At 41.1% G+C, this 21,198-nt stretch overlaps 1 protein-coding gene across 1 annotated transcript in view; it reads left to right on the plus strand.

Annotated features, from left to right (window-relative positions):
* Positions 1-717: 717 nt before the first annotated feature.
* LOC126937670 (40S ribosomal protein S20-like) overlaps positions 718-21,198 on the plus strand; it is a 1,038,442-nt gene continuing 1,017,961 nt past the window's right edge. The window contains exon 1 of the mRNA XM_050761300.1: positions 718-730. The gene's annotated coding sequence lies outside the window, so the exon portion shown is untranslated. The remainder of the gene's footprint in view (positions 731-21,198) is intronic.

The following is a 21,198-nucleotide window of genomic DNA, read 5'->3' on the forward strand; positions in this document are numbered from 1 at the left end:
ATGACTGCTTGAATCTGTGACTGCAGACCCTGTAGATATGGAGGGCTGACTGTGTGTGCATGTATCTTGTATGCTGAGACCTGAATGAACACACTTATGCATTCATGGAGTTAATTTTGTGGATTCCTTGGGATTTATCATGTCATGGCAAATAGGGGCAGTTTTATGCTCTCCTTTCAGGTCGGTATGCCTCTTTCTTCCATTGTGTTTGACTAGAGCAGAACGACTGTTATCTCAAAGTTTTCTCTCCTTTTAGGATGCCCTTTTCACGGTCCTTTGGCTACAGACAGCAGGCTTTTATTGGGGCATTTTTTGTCTGTGCCTGTTAATGTTTCCAAGTCACTAGATTTTCCATTACTTAATGTAAGATATATGAGGCAAAAATAATACCAGGGGAATTCACCAGTGTTTTTTTGGATCTCTGTGTCACTAGATGCTCTGCTTTCTTGCCCCTTTTCAGTCTTTCTGTGTTTTAGATATAACATCAGGTTTTTATTTGTTCTTAATGGGAGGAATATGAAAAAGTATATGTACTTTTCTCAGCAGCATGATTAGTTTTTAAAAAATTATGTAAATCTTACTCCTTAGTTTATATGTCAAAGACCCATTAAATTAGGACAAAAAGAAAAAAGAACAATCACAATGGAAACAGATGGTCATTGTTTAGGAAGTAACATCTTATACATTGCCAACTACAGGTTAAGACTCAGAGGGTAAACCGGTGGGGTTGGTTTACCCAAAATCTGTACGCTTGAATGACAGAAGCTTTCTCAGAAAACAAAGGCAGAAGAGGCCAAGCGTGGTGGCTCACGACTGTAATCCCAGCACTTTGGGAGGCCAAGGTGGGCGGATCACGAGATCAAGAGATCGAGACCATCCTGGCTAACACGGTGAAAACCTGTCTCTACTAAAAATACAAAAATTGGCTGGGGGTGGTGGCACGTGCCTGTAGTCCCAGCTACTCGGGAGGCTGAGATAGGAAAATCGCTTGAACTCAGGAGGTGGAGGGTGCAGTGAGCCGAGATCGTGCCACTGCACTCCAGCCTGGGTGGCAGAGCGAGACTCCGTCTCAATAAAAAAAGAAAGACAGAAGAGCTGTGAGCTCAACTCTATCACAGACTTCAGGTGATGGAGGAGCTGATATTCTGAATACAACATGGTTTTTATTTCCAGCAGAGTTTGTCTGTTCATCAAGCTCCCAAGTTCCCTGCCTGAGAATTTCAGACAGCCCGTGAGGAAGGCTGGAAAGAGCTCTGCTAGTTTCAGCTGCATCAAATATGAGGCAGAAGCCACGGGGCTTTGAGAATTTTCTTGCACAGGGTAGCTCAATGAGTGGCAACATAGAACATCAAACCACTTTGAGGGAAAAAAATGTTTTTGCCCTTTGACATTATCCTTTCTTCTCCTTCCTGCCTGGACTTTGGAAGCAAAGCCTGGAGTTGCTACAGGCATTTTGTGACCATAATAATAAAAACCATATGACAAAGAACAATGATAGAAAGACCCTGGGCTCTGACTGGTTTATGTTTGAAAGGTGCACTCTGTATTCTAGAAAAGCTCATATTTATTTCAGCAAATCACTGACACAATATCCCACACTGTCAATTCAGCCTCCAGTTGCCTCAGTGTAGAGTTTTAATGATGTTATTCCTTTTCTTGTTGTCCTACCTGGTTTGCTGTCTCACCCATCTCCCACTTAATATTAGCTTATTTCAACTATGATTTTTTGGCTCAAATATTTTTAGACATGGCTTACTTAAATATATTAATTGCACTTTCTAAAATTATCTTTTGATTCCTATAGTAGATACTTTTTAATGTGTTAATCTGCACCACTTCAACATGTGCCTCACTAGCTTCTTCTTTTCATTTCAAAAGACATGCTGTGGGCCAGGTGCGGTGGCTCACACCTGTAATCCCAGCACTTTGGGAGGCCAAGGCAGGTGGATCATGAGGTCAGGAGTTCAAGAACAGCTTGGCCAATGTGGTGAAATCCCATCTCTACTAAAAATACAAAAATTAGCCATGCACGATGGCAGGTGCCTGTAATCCCAGCTATTCGGGAGGCTGAGGAAGGAGAATCACTTGAATCTCAGTGGCAGAGGGTGCGGAGAGCCAAGATCGTGGCGCTGCACTCCAGCCTGGGTGACAGAGTGAGACTGTCTCAAAAAAAAAAAAAAAAAAAAAAAAAAAAATGCTGTCATGTAAGACACTATTTTGTCACCTAGCACTGTCAGCCCTGTTTCTTCTCTGCTCTGCTTTTCTGCTGCATGCCTTGCACTAGACTTACGTCCCAGCCCCCTTCCTGGTGTCCAGCTGGCGTTCATCTACAACTGCTCTTCTGGAAAAATTAGGAAAGTTAAACACATTGCATGACATATTGCAATTAGTTTTATACATCCATCTAGCCTCTTTCCCTGGTAGCCCTATTCCTAGGGAGCTCCTTGGTGGAGACTGCAGTTCCTAGGGCACAATTTGCCTCTACATTATTTCTTTACCTACTGTCTGCCTGTCTTCTGTCTAGTGCAGTTTCCATATGACTATGGAGAGCATTTGATTGACAGCAATGGGGAGAGCAGGTGAGTGTTGCTGGGGAGAGAGCAGGCAGCAGGCTGACTTCTGAAGGCAGCGGGAAGCATGGGAGATGTGGAGTTTGCATTTCGGTACCATACTTCTAACTTTCTGGAAGCGCCTCATTTTGGGCTGGCGAGGTGCTCTATTTTGATTTCCACATCAACTGTATCCTGCTGCCTAAAATTTTCAATCCAATGCCTTTACCTCAGCCAGGTGCAAATCAAGGCTACCTCTGGGAGACCCCTGTGTAAAATTTTTCTGCACGACTCTGATTTATTGCTAAGTAAAGAAATACTGACATCTTAGCTAATGGAAATAGCTGCAAGATTCTGGCAAATTATTGCCTGATGGGCTTATTTTTCAGTGTTGTAAATTTTCACCTCCACTGCACATTCATAAATACTTTAGAGGGCTGGGCGTGGTGGCTTACACCTATAATCCCAGCACTGTGGGAGGTCAAGGCAGGGGGATCACTTGAGGTCAAGAGTTCGAGACTAGCCTGGCCAACACAGTGAAACCCCGTCTCTACTAAAAATAGAAAAAACTGTCTGGGTGCCGTGGCTCATGCCTTGTAATCCCAGCACTTTGGGAGGCCGAGGTGGGCAGATCACCTGAAGTCAGGAGTTCAAGACCAGCCTGGCCAACATGGCAAAACCCCATTTCTATTAAAAATACAAAAATTTGCCAGGCGTGGTGGTGCACACCTGTAATCCCAGCTACTCAGGAAGCTGAGGTGGGAGAATCACTTGAACCTGGGAGGCAGAGGTTGCAGTGAGCTGAGAACCTGCCACTGCACTCTAGCCTGGGCAACAGAGTGAGACTGTCTCAAATAAATAAATACTTTAGAGGAAAGTTGGACAGCCTGCATCCGCAGTGGATAACCAGAGCTTAGTTTAGAGCAGAACTAACCTTCTGCTTGGTTAGTTACCACAGCAGACATTTGCATAGCAACTCTGTTGGTAGCATTAAAAAAACCAAAGAGGAGTGAAGGCTCCACAGGAAGCTGAAATGGGGACAGAATGGAGAAATAAAGCAGGCATAAGACAAACGTTGAGATAGAAATGATGGGACAAGAAATAAGTCAAGAACATTTTTTTCTGCATCCATTTCTTTGGCATGTTTCCCTAATTCTTGATATTCCAGAAAGGCTTTTTCACAAATGTCAAAGGAGTTTTCAATATTACTGTCCACCAGGTTGGTGGTGCATTAGCAGGTGACTTTTTAAAGAGCATTGGTATGAACCCAAGCTGCAACCACAGACAGGAATGCTATTGTCCCCTGAGACCAGAGGCGAGGCCTTGGGAGGTCGTGAAAGGGACAGATCCTCCTGTCCAGCCGGGTGCCCTTCACCTGCTCCCAGACAAATGATGCCCTGTGGCCCAAAAGTCACACTCCTGTGCTTAGGGGACAGCATGGTCTAGAGTAGGACCTTTGGATCTTCTGAACTTAAGCAATATTCACTATTCAGATGAGTAATTGCTATTTTATGATCAGAGTCTCCAAAGCATGAAAAGAGAGTGGGGGGAGTTAGTAGCTCTTCTGACCTCTTGCAATCGGTTCCGGGACTAATATATCCCCTATTTCCATCACAAGGATGGTCCTATGGGTAAAACAAAATCCAGTTTTCCCTCCTTCCAACCCAATTTAGAAGGTGTGCACACTGTGTCCCCTCCCATGTAGAGCCTGTTCTCTGGCACATCCCACAAGTGTCATTCTAGAAATCTCTCTGTGTTCAGAGTATTTGTGAGTAGTTTCTTCTCTGTTATCAGGTGCACATTTTCACAGTGGGTGTCTCCATAGTCTGGGGGATTCAGTCATTGAACTGACTACTTAAGACTAGAGGACATTTGTAACAGGTCTAAGATTCTGTCCTGGGGCTGGGCGTGGTGGCTCACACCTGTAATCCCAGCACTTTGGGAGGCCGAGGCGGGTGGATTGAGAGGTCAGGGAGATTGAGACCATCCTGGCTAACACGTTGAAATCCCGTCTCTACTAAAAATACAAAAAAAATAGCAGTCATGGTGCTGGGCGCCTGTAGTCCCAGCTACTCAGGAGGCTGAGGCAGGAGAATGGTGTGAACCCGGGAGGCGGAGCTTGCAGTGAGCCGAGATCGTGTCACCGCACTCCAGCCTGGGCAACAGAGTGAGACTCTGTCTCAAAAAAAAAAAAGAAGATTCGGTCCCAATTGGAATTTTTGTATCTTAGGAAAACGTATGTCCAAAGAAAATTATAATTATTGGTACTAGTGTTTTTAGTTAATACTTAATTTGTCAAATTTGGGGTAATGAACTTTTGTATTCAACTAATAGTTCATTTTTAAATCTAGCTGAGAGATATTGTTAAAAGCATTCTCTTCTGATGGTGACTTCACAAACCTAAAACCACGAAGGCAACACACGTGATTCTCTGAAGACCTTCAAACCTACCTAGGCTTACAAATGTAACAAAACTTTATTGATCACTTAAGCAGCTTTTAGAACTCTAAGAAATTGCACTTACATAATAAAGTGCTTCAAACATCTTAAAAACAAAGCCTGCAAGAAAGGAGCACTGGGATTAGAAAGCTGTTGTTTTATCAGGGGAATACATGATCCACAACAGGATTGGGGCTATGGGTTTCCTTCATTTCTTCACTCAGGTTTACACACTTTTACTCACCCAAGCCAGAGAAAGAGAATTGCCATCTCAGGCTTCTAGAGCTACTGAGAGAAAATATTTAGGTAATCAACTGGAAATCTGGAATAAGGGTCTGAGACTTGTTAAAAAAAATAAAAATAAAAACTTCCTTGACCTAAACTGGATTTAGCTCTTATTTTAATGGACATTTCAAAGTTAATTTTCTTGCAACATGGTACATCATAAATTGTTCTCTTACAATCTTTTCTCTTTTTTGAAACCACTTCTAACACATTTTTACCATAATCAACCCTCCCTCTTTTTTTTTTTTTTTTTTGAGACAGAGTCTCGCGCTGTCACCCAGGCTGGAGTACAATGGCACAATCTTCCTCCCAGTTTCAAGGGATACTCCTGCCTCAGCCTCCTGAGTAGCTGAGATTACAGGCATGCGCCACCACACCCGGCTAATTTTTGTATTTTTAGTAGAGACAGGGTTTCACCATGTTGGTCAGGCTCGTCTCAAACTCCTGACCTCAGGTGATCCGCCCACATCAGCCTCCCAAAGTTCTGGGATTACAGGCGTGAGTCACCATGCTCAGCCATAACCACTTTTATAACTGTTTCCTGACTAAAATGATGCTATTCTGCATGGAGGCAGAGTGGCTAGCTGGTCCCCCAAACCCACTTTCTCTGCATCCTCAGCATACAGATAACCTACATTCCCTCACTTCTCGTGCGCTTAGGGGTGACCATGTGACTAAATTCTAGCCAGTGCTAGGTGAGCAGGAGTGATATGTCTATGTTCAGCTTTTCCTCCTTGGGCTGATTGGGAAATGTAACACATTGCTGGAAGTTATAAAAAAGGAGGCAAAGCAGACATCAGTTCCTGTATGATCATATGCGTGAGAGGTGCCTTGGCAACCTGAAAACCACTTGCAACTGGTATGTGAAAAAGAAGGGCCAGGCGTCGTGGCTGACGCCTGTAATCCCAGCACTTTGGGAGGCCGAGGTGGGTGGATCACAAGGTCAGGAGTTCGAGACCAACCTGGCCAATATGGTGAAATCCTGTCTCTACTAAAAAGTACAAAAATTAGCCGGGCATGGTAGCAGGTACCTGTAATCCCTGCTACTACGGTGGCTGTGACAGGAGAATCGCTTGAACCTGGGAGGCAGAGGTTACAGTGAGCTGAGAATGCACCACTGCACTCCAGCCTGGGTGACAGAGTGAGACTCCATCTCAAAAAAAAAAAAAAAAAAAAGAAAAGAAAAGAAAAAGAAATACACTTTTTGTACTTTGATCTACTCATACTTTGGGTACTATTTATTATTGCCGCATAACCTACTCTCAATACACATACTCCGAACAAAGTTCAACAAATCTTTTTTATAACTTTTAGGTTCAGGGATACTTGTGCGGGTTTGTTACATAAGTAAACTCATGTCACAGGGTATGTTGTACAGATTATTTTGTCACACAAGTACTAAGCCTAGAACCCAATAGTTATTTTTTTCTGATCCTTTCCCTCCTCCCACCCTCCACCCTCAAGTGGGACCCAGTGTGTGTTGCTCCCCTCTTTGTGTCCATGAGTCCTCATTATTTAACTCCCACTTATATATGAGAACATGCAGTATTTGGTTTTCCGTTCCTGTGTTTGTTGAGAACAGTGACCTCCAGCTTCATCCACGTTCCCACAAGAGACCCGATCTTGTTCTTTCATATGGCTGCATGGTATTCCATGGTGTATATGTACCACATTTTCTTTATCCAATCTGTCATTAATGGGCATTTAGGTAGGTTCCATGTCTTTGCTATTTTGAATAGTGCTGCAATGAACACGAACGTGTATGTGTCTTTACGGTAGGATGATTTATATTCCTCTGGGCATATACTCAGTAATAGGATTGCCAGGTTGAATAATAGTTCTATTTTTAGCTCTTTGAGGAATCATCTCACTGCTTTCCACAATGGTTGAACCAATTTATACTTTCACCAACAGTGTATAAGTGTTCCCTTTTCTCTGCAACCTTGCCAGCATCTGTTATTTTTTGATTATTTAATAATGAGCATTCTGACTGGCGTGAGATGGTATCTCATTGTGGTTTTGATTTGCATTTCTCAAATCATCAGTAATACTGAACATTTTCATATGCTTGTTGGCTGTATGTATGTCTTCTTTTGAAAAGTGTCTGTTCATGTTCTTTGTCCACTTTTTAATGGGGTTGTCTTTTTCTTGTAAATTTAAGTTTTTTATAGATGCTAGATATTAGACCTTTGTCAGATGCATAGTTTGCAAATATTTTCTACCATTTTGTAGCTTGTCTGTTTACTTTGCTAACAGTTTCTTCTACTTTGCAGAAGCTCTTAAGTTTAATTAGATCCCATTGATCTGTTTTTGCTTTTGTTGTGATTGCTTTTGGCATCTTCATCATGAAATCTTTACCTGTTTTTATGTCCAGAATGGTATTGCCTAGGTTGTCTTCCAGGGTTTCTATAGTTTTGGGTTTTATGTTTAAACCTTAATTCATGTTGAGTTGATTTTTGTATATGGTATAAGGAGGGGTTCCAGTTTTAATCTCCTGCATATGGCTAGCCAGTTATCTCAGCACCATTTACTGAATAGGGAGTCATTTCCCCATTGCTTGTTTTTGTCAGTTTTGTCAAAAATAAGATGATTGTAGGTGTGCAACCTTATTTCCAAACTCTATTCTGTTGCATTGGTCTATTTGTCTGTTTTTGTACAATGTCACGCTGTTTTGATTTCTGTAGCCCTGTAGTATAGTTTGAAGTTGGGTAATGTGATGCCTCCAGTTTTTTTCTTTTTGCTTAGGATCATCCTGACTATTTGAGCTCTTTTTCTGGTTCCAAGTGAATTTTATTTGATTTATTTTTTATTTTAATTATTATTTTTTTGAGATCTCAATTCTCACTCTGTCATCCAGGCTAGAGTGCAGTGGTGCGATCTCAGCTCACCACAACCTCCACCTCCCGGGTTCAAGCAATTCTCCTGCTTCAGCCTCCCGAGTAGCTGGGATTACAGGCACCTGCCACCACACCCACCTAATTTTCGTATTTTTAGTAGAGACAGGGTTTTGCCATGTTGGCCAGGCTGACCCAAAGAGATAAACTTGCATCCCAAAGTGCTGGGATTATAGGCATAAGCCACCGCGCCCCGCCCCAAGTGGATTTTAAAATAGTTTTTTCTAGTTCTATGAGGAATGTCATTGATAGTTTGATAGGAATAATGCTGAATCTGTAATGCTTGGGCAGTATGGCCATTTTAATGATATTGATTCTTCCTGTCCGTGAGCATGGAATGCTTTTTTCCTTTTTCGTTTGTTTGTGTCATCTCAGATTTCTTTTCTTTTTTTCTTTTTTTTTTTTTTTTTTTTTTTTTTTTTTTTTTTTTTTTGAGACCAAGTCGCTCTGTCGCCCAGGCTGCAATGCAGTGGTGCAATCTCAGCTCACTGCAACCTCTGCCTCCTGGGTTCAAGCAATTCTCCTGCCTCAGCCTCCTGAGTAGCTGGGATTACAGGCACACACCACCACACCCAGCTAATTTTTGTATTTTCAGTAGAGCTGAGGTTTCACCATGTTGGTCAGGCTGGTCTCGAACTCCTGACCTCGTTGTCTGCCCGCCTTGGCCTCCCAAAGTGCTGGGATTACAGGCGTGAACCACTGCACCCGGCCATCATCTCTGATTTCTTTGAGCAGTGTTTTGTAATTCTCGTAGTAAAGATCTTTCACCTCTATGGTTAGCTGTATTCCTAGGTATTTTATCTTTTTGTGGCAATTGTGAATGAGATTGGCTTCCTGATTTGGCTCTCAGCCTGCCTGTTGTTGGTTTTTAGAAATGCCACTGATTTTTGCACATTGATTTTGTATCCTGCAACTTTGCTGGAGTTGTTTATCAGCTGAAGGGACTTCTGGGCTGAGACTCTGAGGTTTTCTGCATATCGAATCATGTCATTGCAAACAGGGATAGTTTGACTTCTCTTCTTCATATTAGGACACCTTTTATTTCTTTCTCTTGCCTGATTGCTCTGGCCAGGACTTCCAATACTATGTTTAATAGTAGTAGTGAGAGAGGGCATCCTTGTCTTGTACTGGTTTTTAAAGGGAATGCTTCCAGCTTTTGCCCATTCAGTATGATGTTGGCTGTGGGTTTGTCATAAATGGCTCTCATTATTTTGAGGTACATTCCTTCAATAACTAGTTTACTGAGAGCTTTTAGCATGAAAGGATGCTGAATTTTATCAAAGGCCTTTTCTGAGTCTATTGAGATAATCACGTGGTTTTCATCTTTAGTTCTGTTTATGTGATGAATTATGTTTGTTGATTTACATGTGTTGAACCAACCTTCAACCAAGTAGGATGAAGCCTACTTGTTTGTGGTGGATTAACTTTTTAATATGCTACTGGATTCAGTTAGCAAGTATTTTGCTGAAGATTATTGCATCAATGTTTGTTAAGGATACTGGCCTGAAGTTTTCTCTTTTTGTTGTGTCTCTACCAGGTTTTGGCATCAGGATGATGCTGGCCTCACAGAGCGAGTTAGGGAGGAGTCCCTCTTCCTCAATTTTTTGTAATAGTTTCTGTAGGAATAGTACCAGCTCTTCTTTGTACATCTGGTAGAATTTGGATGTTAATCCATCTGGTCCTGGGCTTTCTTTGGTTAGTAGGCTATTCATTACTGATTCAATTTCAGAGCTCATTATTGTTCTATTCGGGGAATCGATTTCTTCATGTTTCAGTCTTGGGAGGGTTTATATGTCCAGGAACTTACTCATCTTTTCTAGGTTTTCCAGTTCTTGTACATATAGGTGTTTGTAGTAGTTTTGGATGGTTAGTTTCCTATCTGTGGGGTCAGTGGCAACATCCTCTTTGTCATTTCTAATTGTGTTTATTTCTATCTTCTCTTCTTTATTTTTTATTAGTCTAGCTAGTGGCCTAAGTATCTTATTAATTTTTTCAAAAATCCAACTCCTGGATTTGTTGTTTTTTTATTTCTCAATTTCCTTCAGTTCAGCTCTGATTTTTGTTATTTCTTGTCTTCTGATAGCCTTGGAGTTGGTTTCCTCTTGCTTCTGTAATTCTTTCAGTTGTGATATTAGGTTGTTAACTTGAGATCCTTCTAACTTTTTGATGTGGGTGTTTACTACTATGCATTTCCCTTTTCACACTGCCTTAGCTGTGTCCCAGAGATTCTAGTATATCAACAAATCTCTTAATGATTGATTTTCATTGATGTGTTATTTACCAAAATCTTTATGCAATATACACATGATTGAGTTGATCATTATGTCATATTTCTGTAAATTAAAAATCCTTTCATACTTGCCCTTTGGAGTGTTTTATAGTTGATCTTTTAAAATCTTCTTATAAGTTCATGGATTTTCATGGGATTATTATTCTGTGTTGCTCAAATGGTTTGGGCTTGGTGGCAGAGCCCCTTCAAGCAGCATCTTTGTTCCAGCATTATGTAGGATATATTTCAAACTGTTATCACTCTGTCAATAAAAAGATGTCTAGCCTCAACTTGATGTTTTCTGCCTGTGGAAATGCCTATAATCTTTTCACAGAGCTACACTTTTCATTTAGTGGAAAAAAAGATCAGATTGTTTTCCTTGAGCACAAGTAATAGCTAAAATCACTTCTCAGTAATTTTAGAGATATAAACTAAAAATAAAACTCTAAGCCCACACTGACCAAACAGACCCCCACTTGACCAAGGGGACCCCAGAAAAAAAATGAAAAACTTAGTTCCCAGCCACAGTGGGATGGGAGGTCATATAGGCCTCTTTTTACCTCCTCTCTTTTATGGTTTGGACACAACAAGTGACCAGCCTGAATGTTAAAATAGAGAGCGTAAGACTGACAGAACAGACTCTTTGTGTCAATAAGATATCAAATTATAAACAAGATCAGGCAAGGGTTAAGTTACACATCTCTGTACCTAATGACCAAACCATGTTCTAGCTGCCACAAGATTTTTCTTTTTCTCCAGCAGGTGAACAAACACTGCTCTTGAGATAAGTAATATTAAAACAATTTGCAGCTGCACCAGATGCTGACTAACTTACCGCCTGTTCCACCAGCCATAACTACAGCTTTGGTTGGACAAGAGACTGATTTCAGTAACTTTCTCCTGATAGGAAGACCACTGACTACGGACTGGCTCTGGCTGGCTTACAGAGCCTGTGCTATTGAGTGCATTTGTGTTCTGAAAAGACCTTTTGATGTGTAGGGCCTTATTGTAACACATTTAAATGTTAAGTCACCACCCCAAAGTGAACATGGGTTATATGTTACATCCATGTTTGTTTGATAAACATGTGTCAGGACTACCCTCATTATTCATAGCTCCTCCTGTAATCTGTTGAGTATGTATATTTATCCCACCCGTTCAGCATAAAACTCCTGCCCTAACCCCTCCTCCTTCAGAGTGCTTGTCTCTGGTCTTGGCTGGAGGTCCACTTTCTAGCCTGAGGGATGGTCACCTTTTATAAGAAATAATGTCTCCTCTCTTTTTCTAAATTTATACTTTTTTTTGAAGTTAATAGAGGCAAAACTAGAAACAATTTTTTTTTTTTTTTTTTGAGACGGAGTCTTGCTCTGTCCCCCAGGCTGGAGTGCAGTGGCGCGATCTCGGCTCACTGCAAGCTCCGCCTCCTGGGTTCATGCCATTCTCCTGCCTCAGACTCCTGAGAAGCTGGGACTGCAGGCACCCGCCACCACTCCAGGCTAGTTTTTTATATTTTTAGTAGAGACGGGGGTTTCACTGTGTTAGCCAGGATGGTCTTGATCTCCTGACCATGTGATCCACTCGCCTTAGCCTCTCAAATTGCTGGGATTACAGGTGTGAGCCACCATGCCTGGCCGAGTTCACATTTCTGTTTCCATTTGAACTCCACATTTGAGTTGTAAGTCTTGTCCCTATAGAGAAAAAATTTCCAATGTATTCACCCCATTTTCTGAGCCTCTGTTACAGACAACATTCTTTTAACAAATGTGTCATAACACTGTGACTTATGCTAGAAAACCATGTATTCAATTATAATAGGGCCTAAAATTTTCTATAACATAATTTCAGGCCTATGGCCTTGGTTGTTGGATGCCTCATTAAGGATATGATTCTACTTCTTTTCTTTTATAGGACTGACATGTTTTTTTTCAACAAGACTGTTGGATGCTTTATTATGTTCCCCTTAAAATTATCCCCAATAGACTCCACATTATACTGACAAACAGGGACAAATTCATTGCTACTCATTTCTGGAAATTTCAATGACAATAAGCACAATAATAACACTTTAAAGTATATTTCTAGGTATTTTTAAATCTCCTCAGGAATTGAAAAGTTGTAGGTTTTTTCTCTTTCTAAATCGGAAGTGTTGTTTTTAGATGAGTGAAAGAAGGATGTAGTAACTGATTCTGCAGCTACTGGATTGTCTAGAATGGGATTTCCTTTTCTGATTGACAGTTTACCATGCTAGAATAACAGGTTCTCAGGAGGAGGACAGTGAATCACAAAAATTGGTCAGAACATGTTGTCATGAGGTTGATGCTTTCATTCTGGGCCTTTATGAATATTTGGGAAAAGTTCATAAAAGAGAACCTTGTTGCTCAAAGCTATCCTGTCTTTTTTTTTTTTTTTTTTTTTTTAATTCTTCTTTAGTTTGTCAGTAACCATCAGTAGAAAATCACAGGAGTGTGGACCAAACACATTGATTTTGGCTTTAGGTCTCTATGTACTGGTATTGAGTGGAGAGTAATAAAGTGAAATCAATATGGTAACTCAAAGAAGTAAATAAAATCTAAGATCTCAAGTATCTGATACAGTTGGATTTATGCTGAATATTACACTAGAAGTATACGCAATAGAAAAATGCACTTCTCATCAAAGGTTAGTGAAAGTAGTTCTATATATTTGGAATAGATAGTCTTCCAGATATTTAACTTTTATTTAATCCCATTCTTGAGGGTAGAAAGAGAAAAGAGTTATTAGAGTGAAGGATGAGGAGCTGGTTTCTTGGTAAGAGAAGGCCAAGCATGATGGATAATGCCTTCTTTACAGATTATAAACCTGACTTTGAAACATGATTAGGTAATGAAAGAGGGGGGTTTCAAAAAGGAAGAAATAGCGGAATAGTCATGTGGCAGAAACTTTTATTATACTTTTTTTTTTTTTTTTTTTTTTGAGACAGAGTCTCGCTCTGTCTCCTATACTGGAGTGCAATGGCACGATCTTGGCTCAGTACAACCTCTGCCTCCCGGACTCAAGAGATTCTCCTGCTTCAGCCTCTGCAGTAACTGGGGCTACAGGTGCCTGCCACCATGCCTGGCTAACTTTTGTATTTTTAGTAAAGACAGGATTTCACCATATTGGCCAGGCTGGTCTTAAACTCCTTACCTCAAGTGATCTGCCCACCTCGGCCTCTCAAAGTGCTGGGATTACAGGCTTGAGCCACCCTGCCCAGCCAGAAAAATCTATTATACTCTTTACTCCTTGAAGTGACAATATTTTTTTTTTTTGCATGAAGTAGTTGAAAAATAAGGAAAATTTCGATCTTATGCTTAGTTCTCATATTTAAGAAGAGTTAGAGAGTGCTGAGGAGTTTCTGGAGTTCACAATGATTTTGCACTTTGGATCTTATAACACATCAGAAACAAATAGGGACATTTTGGACTGTCTTCTCATGTTCTGTAGATTTGAAGAAAGTAGATTTCAGATATTTCACAGAAATGATTGGCATGATTCTTTGAGCAGAGTGTCTGAAGTACTGCCCAGGGTGGATCAGAGCTGCTTGGAATTTGAGGAGTTGCTGAGTCTGTTATGAAGCCCACACTGCAGCTATCACTGCTGTCTCTATGAGATGTAGGAAACAGGACTGATATGCATGCCACATACATGTAAAGGCAGCTATTGAATTCCACCCATTGCCACACTTTTACAGTAGGTGAATCCACCCAGGATAGTACATGTCTGTTAATATACGTTTTGTAACATCAAAGTACTAAAAAGATTGGGAGTTGAGTTATTTGCCATCGGACTTTATTGCATGTTTCTCATTTCTTTTCCCTGCCTGAGATTTTAGTTGCAGAGTCCTTGTAGACTTTTTATCTATAGTGTTTAACCCAACAAGTCCCAAATGTAAATGACAGATGTCAACCCTTATGGAAATGGACCTCAAGCAGCATGAGAATGGCATCTGTTAGTGGATAAAGTAATGGCACTGCTGTGAGTATGTGAATAAATCCATGGCTGTGAGAGCCTTCCTGTGCATTTTGTTCCCATTCTGCTTCCACGTATAATTCCACATCCACCGTGTCTAGTAGAGGCTCCCTCATGAAGACGGCCCTACGATGACATGAACCTCTTTTGAGTCTTGCCTCCATGGGAGATTTCTCCCACCTCACCATCCTGCTGACATTCTCATATAACTGCCTCCGTAGCCCTAAGGGTGTGTCTGTTGTGACTGCGTGTCAGTTCTCAGTGTTCTGATTCAGACACACTTGTCATTATAAGATCTTTTTCCCTTTGGAACAATCAGAGTACATTATGCAAATGTATCCAGCATGGAAACACTTGACGTTCATGGTGAGGGATTTCCAGCCTCATCTCTTGCATCTGGCTGCTGAAACACAGCAAACCTCACACACATGGGTGTACACACACATTCACACCAACACGCAATTTTTTCCCATAGTCTTCCAAAATGCCTGTTCCTCTGTCTTATTTTTCTCTTATCTCCCCTTTCTGGCCATGGTCTATGTACTCTCTATTTCTTTCATCTTTCAAAGTGATGTTCACTCCTTTAATGAAACTTATTTTTTCTCATGGCCTTACTTTGATTTGTGTTCATGCCTTTTCTTTCTCTGCAGCCTGTAACTTCTGTTAAGAAGGTGTTTCTAGCATAAAAAGTAATTCCTACTGGCAGGAAACGTGAAAGGATTTTAGAATCCCCATTGAGTTTGATGAAGTGCGAATAAAATTAAAGGTTCATTTTCCTCTACAAAGAGGGCCTCGCTCTTCTGCAAACATAAGGCAATCAACGGCAATCAGATGACATGGCAGGAAACTTCAATCTTTATTAAAAGTTTCAGAGCTGTTAGAGCTAATCCTGAAATACATGTTATAGGCGCTTTTTTATGTAGGTTTTTTTTTTCGGTCTGAATAATTTGATACTTTTCACACAATTTCTCTTTGTATTGACTTCTCACTTTAGTAAAAGCATCATCAGCCTCCTGTTTCTCTAGAAAACTTTGTGAGATCTTTGCTTTGTCTTTGAAAGGTGAGTCATATCAGGCTCCATCACATAAATCATGCAGTCCCAGGCAATGTGGTCTGAAGAATAAGTCACGTCTTTACCAATATGTTTGCTCTCTAAAGTAAATATACCTAAATCTAAATGGAACCAAAAAAAGGGAACCCCCCAAAAAGATGGTTTGAATAGAAACTAATAATACATACAACACGCATGTGCCTCTTTAAGCCACAATGCTGTATTTTCTCAGTGGTGTCTGTGCTTGTCCATTGGTTGCCACTCTCCCGGTGGTCTGCCAAGGGCTTCGCTCTGGATAGGCTTCTATTATAAGAGCGCTTGTCAAGAGCGACATCTAGACAACTTTGGGCCATAAATGCAACCTTCAGGCATTAAGAGAGGGGAGGGGCTGCATTTCTTCTTGCAGCTGGGCAAGTAGTTTTGAGTTATAAAGGCTTAGGTCCTTCTAGGCTGTGTGGTGAGCTCCTTTACTGGGGATTTGTTTCTCTGATCACCTTGCCTTCAGTGCCCTCACTTGACTGGCAATATGCAATCTAGTGAGCCTCTGGTGTCAGCTCTAGATATGATTACTGCAAAGTTCTGCCTCTCTCACTGAACTGGCTTTAGCTTTTACAGACATAAAAATTAGACAGCTCCCACATGCTGATGCTGAGAAAGTATTGTGGCTGCCACACACTGGAACTCAGACTTACAATTAAAACTCAACCTAAAACTCAATCCTGCCTCGAAGTCAATCCAGTATGCTATGCCGTACCCTAGACCCAAATCCGTATTGTCATAATCACATACTTTTTAGATGTGTCTAATTTTCTAACCTGTCCAGGGATCAACTCAATTCCTATTAAGAGACCTACATGGGCAGGGCCCTGGTGGCTCGCATCTGTAGTCCCAGCATTTTGGAAGGCAGAGATGGGTGCATCACCTGAGGCCAGGAATTCGAAACCAGCCTAGCCAACATGGTAAAATCCCATCTCTACTAAAAATAACAAAAATTAGCTGGGCATGGTGGCATGTTCCTATAATCCCAGTTACTCGGGAGGCTGAGGCAGAATTGCTTGAAACTAAGAGGCGGAGGTTACAGTGAGCCAAGATTGTGCCACTGCACTCCAGCCTGGGCAACAGAGCAAGATTCTGTCTCAAAGAGGAGAGGAGAGGAGAGGAGGGGAAGGTAGGGGAGGGGAAGGTAGGGGAGGGGAGGGGAGGAGAGGAAAAGAGAAAAGAGACCCATATATACCCAGCCCAGTCCCTAAACCTGAAAAAAGGCATTCACTTTATACATTGCATCTCTGTTTCAATCATTCCAAGTGTCTTGTCAGCTTGATAAGTTCATGTTCAATGTTTATGAAGATTTAGATATTCTTCGTTACCTCTGTTCTTTTCTTCTGCTTTTATAATGGCTCTCAGCAATGTTGCTTTAGCGGGACTTTCATGTCCTTGGGATGTTAAATGGTCTTATCATTCTTATTGGGTCTACTGCTAGTGCAGTGACCTGCCATGTCAGGATAGCTGGGTCCCCATAATCCACATGGTGTCCTCTACTGTCAAGAGAGCAGGTCATAGCACTAAACTTCCTGCCCATACTATGTTTTTTTAATTCAATTTACAATAAAAATGGATGATGTAAGTCAAGATAGTTGCTAACAATTTGTCACTGCATACATTATCATTCTCCTCCAAGTCTCTTTAGTTTGAGATATTTGTGAGGTAACAAGAAAATTGTATCCCTCATTTCTATACATTTCTGTCCATTTTTTGAACTTTGCTTGGGTTAATGAATCCCTACCCTTTTACCTTTATAAGCAATTTTGATGTCATACAACAAAGGTATGGGACTATTTCTGAATATGTTAATAGTTTTATGATTGTGGAGAGGCTCTGACATTGTTCCATTTTCCATTTATTTCAATTCCTGGTTTTTCCGCTAGTTTTTCTTTTATAGCCATTAAATCTTTCAATTATTTATTCTTTTGTAGCTGGATTAAAGACTGTGAAATTTCCATAATATACCTTCTAATAGGCTCATGCCTTCATTTCCCTAGATATAAAAATGTTTCCTGGTCTGCTTCTTTGATGTTCTAAACAATGACTATAGTGTTTTGGGGTGAAATCGCGTGTGCAAATCCTAGTCTTAATTTATAGTATGTACTTTGGTCTTTGTGATTCAATCACAGGTTAAAATGAGTCTATCTGTCATATTTCCCCCAGTGTATCTTCCTTGTGGTACCTTTTCTATTACATATTCCTTGGATAGTGGATGTATCTCACACTGTTTCTATGACACGCTTTGTTGTTAGGAATACTTCTCTCCCTTGACCATGCAATTGGTAAGTTTGTTGCAAATGTCCAATTTTGGATGGACCTATCTAGTTAGTATTTCTACCAATTGGTTAATGTATAACTCTAGTTAGTTTCATTAGTTCTTTATTTTGACTTTTGAGTCATCTTTCTGGGGCACTGAAACATGTCTCATTGGTAGGTTACTTTGTTCTATTTGGTGTATTTCTGCTCCTGTTAGCTTTTTCCACATTGGTTGTCTATTAGCCTATTATTTATTTTTCACTTTGAGGACCAAATTGTTAGGGCATTGAATGTTATTCACGGGAACAAGAATTGATAATTTCAGAGTGCCTTTCTGCATGTGATGCCTCTTTCTTGGTTGTTACTTTTGACATAACTGACTTGCTTGCCCTCCTCAGTCCATCAGGGATAACTGCCATCTACCTGCTCATGCAAAGCCCTGGGTTCTCAGTTACCAGCCTGGGAAACTTCTCTTTGGTGGACAGAGTCTCTTTTCCTCCCTTTGCCTCTGTTTTGGAGGTTAGTTGGTGTGTGACCTGAATTGTGCTATTTATCCAGGTGTGGTCTGTGTTTCTGTCTCATGGGGCTTACTTACATATGGCAGGTGTTCCCATTGTTCAAATACAATAAAGGTAGTGGGCTGTCCTACTTATTCACTTATTTTATCAGCTAAGAGCTTTCTCTGTAGCTCACTGAATCCTCAGCCATCTAGGATCAGGTTTTTAAGGACCTAAAAGTAGAAATTTATCCTGGTTCACGTTGCTTGGAATATGATAGTTTCCCACCTGTACATTTATTTATTTATTTATTTATTTATTTTTGAGAAGGAGTCCCACTCTGTCACCCAGGCTGGAGTGCAGTGGTATGATCTCGGCTCACTGCAACCACCGCCTCCTGGTTTCAAGCAATTCTCCTGCCTCAGCCTCCTGAGTACCTGAGACTACAGGCGCATGCCACCATGCCCGGCTAATTTTTTGTATTTTTAGTAGAGACGGGGTTTTACCATGTTGGCTAGGGTGGTCTCGAACTCCTGACTTCACGTGATTTGCTAGCCTCGGTCTCCCAAAGAGCTGGGATTACAGCGTGAGCCACCACACCCAGCCTCACCTGTACTTTTAATTTATATTTTCTACATAATGAACATTCCTCTAGGGTTTCGACTGCTTTGAGTAGTGAATTTAATGGCAGTCTTGGGTGCTCCAATCAGGTAGCTCTTTCCTGGAGAGGTGCTGTCTTTATATGGGTTCTAACAAGAATATTACCCACACATAAGTCAGATAATTACTTATATTCTACATGTGAATCAGTATAGGCCCTTGCTCTCATTCTTAACTACATATGTTATTTTGCTTCTTTATAGTCTTCTCATGGTTTAGCCATTGAGCTGTTGTCCGGGGTTAACTTCTGCTTCTCCATCCTGTAAATATCCATCTCAGAAACCACCTGAGATTTGCATTAGGTCTGAATTGAATCAATCATCTGATGTCAACCCTTCTCATATAGTCCTTGTCTATATCATCTAAGATGTTGGTCTTGGATAGGATTAGTGTACAGAAGTTGGCCCTGTCATCTGCACCCTTCTCTCTCTAAGTTTTGTGGAGAAACAAATAAGGCAACCCTCATATGCTGCTGAAAATATATTGTAGCTGCCACATACAAACACCTGAAGTCACAATTCAAGAACTTGAATTTTCTACATTAGAGCTTTGCTGTAAACCATCTGAATTTCTTTAGCTCCCAATGTTATTGAAGATAATTATTTATTTATTTATTTATTTATTACTTAAATCTATTTATTGGATGCCTTCTATGTGTGGAAACTGGAGTTTGATGTTGATCAAAGTTTCCAAATAATTGATCCCCGGGGCACCTTTTTGATGACATCTTTCTCTCCCACTCATCTTACTGCCGCTACACTGGCCTCCTTCCTGTCCTGGCTACTTTATCAGCATGCCTCATCTCAGGCCTTCAGCCTCTGTCTGCTCTCTTCTCTCAGACCTCAGAATGAATTACTCTGTTCATCCAGGTTTCTCCTTGCACATCAGATTTCCCAGGAAGGAAGATACTCTGCATGGTGCACTGTGTCACCTTAGATAAGCGGGAGCTGTATTTTCCAGATTCTTTTCCCTGTATTCTTCCAGGCTGTGGTTACATACATTAGAAATGTATACGAAGTGTGGAAGGCTGAAGCGAAGCAGAGGCCGTTTCAATGCTCTGAAGACTGGGGTAAGACCCCAGGTGCTGCTGCAGGTTTTGCACATTGTCTCTGATCTCATTGGTGAGGCAGTGTCCACACTGCCGGTGCTTTAGCTCTTGCTAAAGGTCCTGGGCTTTGTAACTTTGCAGTTCTATGGTGAGGAGCCTCAGCTTCTCCTGCAAACCATCTGCCTCACTGAGGTTGGGAGGAATGAAACTTGCTTTGTCCTCCTGGGTCTCACTTTGTCCTCAGGGATTCTAGTCTATCCTTATCCTCTCCCACTCCATGTCCAGGTTACCCCAACTGGCCTCTGGTGATTTTAGTCCTGACACCAGAGCCACAGGTCTTGTCTAGACTTCTCCTCCAGCTTGCACAATTGCACAGGGTCCAATCCTATAAAGGCCTCTTATCACAAATCATCCAGTGGCTCTGCTTTTTTTATTTTTTATCAATACTTAGAGATGCATTTTATCTAAAATTGTATCTCTTCTCATTTGCTATTGTCTTGTCCTGCCCTACTTTATTACTTTTTTCTCCTTCCTTCCTTCCTTCTTTTCTTTCCTTTCCTTCCTTTCCTTCTCTCTCTCTCTCTCTTTCTCTCTTTCTTTCTTTTGCTCTTGTTGCCCAGGCTGAGTGCAGTGGTGTGATCTCAGCTCACTGCAACCTCCACCTCCCGGTTCAAGTGATTCTCCTGCCTCAGCCTCCCACGTAGCTGGGATTACAGGTGCCCACCACCACACCCAGCTACTGTTTTGTATTTTCAGTAGAGACAGGGTTTCACCATGTTGGCCAGGCTGGTCACGAACTCCTGACCTCAGGTGATCCACCCACCTTGGCCTCCCAAAGTGCTGGGATTATAGGCGTGAGCCACTCTGCCCAGCCACTTTGTTACTTTTATATCACTCATAACTTCCTAAGAATATACTATAATAATTTGCTTTTCTGTTTGGTTCTTATTTCTCCCACTTGCATGAAAGCTGCAGTAAAGCAAGAAGTTTGCTTTCCCATTGACTACTAACTGCTCAACTCCTCAGACATTGCTTTGCATATGGAAATCTCCCACTATTTGTTGAACGAATGAAATCTTAAACAAATTTTCAGTGTTCATATTTTGATAGTTTATTTGTTGTAAATATTTTAATGTCTGTGACATGTGACTCTTCTTTTATTCTTATGTATATCATGTCTTTCCATAAGGGAGTTTTTAATTTAAATCTTTCCATTAACTA

This window comes from Macaca thibetana, chromosome 15 (assembly GCF_024542745.1).
Source record: "Macaca thibetana thibetana isolate TM-01 chromosome 15, ASM2454274v1, whole genome shotgun sequence".
Taxonomy (NCBI): domain Eukaryota; kingdom Metazoa; phylum Chordata; class Mammalia; order Primates; family Cercopithecidae; genus Macaca; species Macaca thibetana.